Here is a 3,917-nt window from a genome sequence, read left to right on the forward strand (position 1 = left end):
TTATCTGTTCCTGGGCAGTTAGTACATTCATATAATTGTCACAGGTTTATATGTTTATTTGGTTAAATTCTTTGTGGATCATTTTCATTAATCTTAAATGTAGTAGATTGGGTTTGAAATAATAATGTTTCAGTTATCTCGAAAGCAACATGAATAGGGACGAATTTATTTTCCTTAAAAGGGTAAATAATAACAAAACAAGGCATTTCATTGTTTTAACACTCCATGAACAGGGATACACTTTAAGAACGGACATATTGTAAAAATAATTTTCTATTACAGTAATGTTAAACCAGCTTCATCAACATCAGCTGACGGTATGTATATATTTGTAATTACATCTTTTCATAAGATGACGTCTTTAACATTGCTTATTGCTGTAATTTTGTCACCAGTGCTAAAAAACACTCTTCTTTTTATAAAGAGAGGCGAAACATACAAGATGGACATTCAAACTCAAAAGTAAAAAATAAAAAATAAACTGAAAATGCCATGGCTAAAAAGGAAACATACCTACAGACATACAATAGTACACAAAACATAACTGTTATAATTTAAGATACTTCAGATTAACTACTGGCAAGTAATTCTAGTGATGCCGTTGACATAATTTGTATAATTTTATAGTTTTTCTACATCAGATTCTGCATAGGATTGATGATTCAAAGTTCATGTGCTAGAAAATAGGCATATTTGTTGAATATATTTTCAATCAAATTGTAAATGAACTTTTTTTATTAAATAGATTATCTTCTCTCTATTAAAATTGAGCAAAAACCTTAAATATCAGATATAGTTTTAGAATGTGTTCACCAAAAGAAATAAAATAATTTAAACAAGTTTGTTTACCATTGAACATATGTATAGTTTCAGATTCTCCACATTTACTTCTGGCAAGTAATTCTATTGATGCCGTAGAGGAAGTAGAAGGAAGTGAAGGAAATAGAATACTTACAGGTTTGTTTGCATTTTGATCTTTTTGTCATTATTTTTTAGTTTGTTATAAAAAAAAAACCACAATAACAAAGTTATACCATGGATTGTCTGAAAGACTGACCTATAAGCCAACTTTGAATAATAAACGTCCTTATTTAGATTAAAGAATTTGTCTTTACTTGATATCCGTACAAACAATTTATAGTTTTTCTAACATCATTACATTTGTTTGTTTCATATAAAAAAAAATTCTAATAAATTTTGAAATTTACTCAATGTCTCAATTTTTAGTTAAGTGGTGTCCAACTACGAAAAGGAAAACTTCATATGTTTTCAATCCAATAGTAAATATGATAGTTTTCATTATATCTTCTATCATGTGACAAGTCTTATGAACAAAAAAAAAAACAGATCAGTATAAAATGTAGTTTTTGTATGTGTAAAATTTAAAAAAGAATGCTTTAAAAATGCTTCAAACAAGTTCAGTTCACAGATTATTTATTGCTATAAAAAAAACTAAGTTTTTTACTATTTCAATTTTAGATTCTGTCCATTTACGGGCAAATACCAGTGACCCCATAGTGGATGATGGTACTGGAATACTTACAGGTTTGTGTCCACTTGTTTCTTTAGTTAATATATTGGCATATATTGGCTTTGTGTTTTATCTTTTATTCAAAGCAGTTTTTCTAATTAGTATATAATTCTTCAACTACAACTATGCAAATACTTGCATTTAAATTAGTTTAAACGTGCCCAAAAAAAATGCTTTAAAAATGCTTCAAACAAGTTCATTTCACAGAGTATTTATTGCTATAAAAAAACTAAGTTTTTTACTATTTCAATTTTAGATTCTGTCTCTTTTGTCAATGTGCGCTTCGACGGGTAGTATTCCTGATAGTATGTACACCGCCGGGTCTGGTGTTGTTGTAGGGAGCGAAAGCAGCTGTTTCAGTATTCACACAAGAGTTATCTATCTTGAAAACATAATCGCAAAAATGTCGGTATTGATGTGAGTATTTCCCGGTATGCGTTTAATTTTGTCCACCGAAGTGAAACCTCTGAATTATGTGGTCAGTTGTCTCTGACATGGCCAATTCAACTATTTTTAAAAGAAATTGATATTAAATATGATTAAATATATAAATGCATTCACTATATATTATAATACTAATAGCTAGAACAATTTCAGGTTATAAATGTGGGTTTTTACCAGTTCTAAACGTAAGGTGGTATAGGTCTGACGGGGTAAATGAAAGCCCAATGTCCATCACTTTCAGATAGATATGTTAAAATTCTAAATTAATAGAGGATTTTATTAAAACTGTACGACACAGATCTCAGTGAGCTTTATTTGAATATATACATGATGATAACGCAGTGTCAGTACAACGGCACCATGATCCGCGTCTAACGTTAACGTTAACTAGTATCAGGTTAAGAATTATTATAATGGAGCTTCACACAAACAAATGAGCCAGACTTAGAAAAGGGCTAAGCATGCCAAGTGCTGTCTCATACAAGCACTGACTGTTTGGTATTTAAAAGTATTTAGCTTGGACTTTTCCGGATTAAATTCAATACCTGAATTGATGCCATTTCAATATTATCTTGTTTACATAAAACAAAACATATCCTAGTAAAGATTGATGATTATTTGTGACCCTTTTGGTTAGTTCTTTATGGAAGCAGCTCTGTGATTCTAATTCCGAAACAAATGGGTATATTCCTGCAACGGAAATTATATACATTCTTTCCAGAAAACCAAATTTGCGTTTGTAAGAAGCTAATAGCATACTGTAGCATACTGTAGCATACTGTACAGTATATACAGTATAATTTGTTACAACTTCAAGAAGCCTAATAGTACTAATAGTTTTGTTATTCAAGAAGCAAATACTTATAGGATAGGGTTTGAATAGCAATTAAGCATAGAACATTGAACGGTACAAAATTCATACAAGGAACTAGCTTCACATCAGAACAAGTCAGATTCAGAGTGGACATCGGACAAATCCCTTAGACGACAGAGGAACCTTACAGAAAAGGCTTAAAAGGCATACCAAGTAATTGTTCAGAAATATTGGATAACACTTACCGGAGTAAAACCAAACATTCATTTGTTCATTCAAGCTATTTGTGAAGGTACCTGTACAGTATCAGATGTTGATACGCATGTACGTTAAAAACTTGAACTTTATCGTAGAAACTCAGAAGGTTTTCATAGATCCTTATCATAAATTCGCACAAGATTTGGTGACATTGAAATGGCAAATAATGATCAGGAACTTAAAAACATTGATAAAGAAGTCCAGTTCTATCTTTATAGAGTTCATGAACATCCAGGAACCTCAAAACAGGATTCAATGTCAGAACAAAACATTACTGTGACTCAGAAGGAACAAGATTCATTCTCTGACACTGTGAAGGAGCTGAGCCTCTCGGCATCTGAGGAAGTTGCATAACGATCTTGGAGTCGTTCCCATATTCTGTCACGTGCTTTGGACAGGTCCAAATAGTTCGCTGAGTGAATACTTGTAGCAGACTTTGTTGACTATGGTCCCAGATACTTCACCAATATGGATCCCTTTCCTCAGATGCTGAGAGGTTGAACTCCTTAACAGTGTCAGAGAATGATTTTTTCCACGATCCAAAATAATCTGCCTTATCATCAAATCTTTGTATTCGAGATATCAAAAGATCTGTTTAAACAATAAATTTTGCCAATTCCTCACTAGAGTTATTGATGGCGTATACAATGTAGACACAAATTTAAAATCGGTCTTTCTGGAACAAAACCCTTTGATTTTCTTTGTATTAAGATTCCACGATTAACGACCTCAGTGTCCATTATAGATATACATATTTGAAATCGATCCGATTCAACTAAAAACAGTTGTTATAATCTATCAAATTTTAAAAAGTTTGTAAATACAAGTGTTAGTTGAATAGTTGCATTTCTTAAATCAATCCTTTTTTTG

General features: G+C 31.4%; 2 long non-coding RNA genes across 2 annotated transcripts; one reads left to right on the plus strand and one right to left on the minus strand.

Moving 5' to 3' along the window:
• The first annotated feature begins 283 nt into the window (after positions 1 to 283).
• Positions 284 to 1,544, plus strand: LOC139495184 (uncharacterized). The gene is made up of 3 exons (XR_011657278.1): positions 284 to 317; positions 868 to 957; positions 1,480 to 1,544. It is a non-coding gene; the product is annotated as an uncharacterized lncRNA (long non-coding RNA).
• Positions 1,418 to 2,732, minus strand: LOC139495186 (uncharacterized). Its single transcript, XR_011657279.1, has 2 exons — positions 2,521 to 2,732; positions 1,418 to 2,038 (listed from the first exon to the last, which is right to left on the minus strand). It is a non-coding gene; the product is annotated as an uncharacterized lncRNA (long non-coding RNA).
• Between the last annotated feature and the right edge of the window lie 1,185 nt (positions 2,733 to 3,917).

The sequence above is a fragment of the Mytilus edulis genome, chromosome 11, assembly GCF_963676685.1.
Source record: "Mytilus edulis chromosome 11, xbMytEdul2.2, whole genome shotgun sequence".
In the NCBI taxonomy this organism is placed as follows: Eukaryota; Metazoa; Mollusca; class Bivalvia; order Mytilida; family Mytilidae; genus Mytilus; species Mytilus edulis.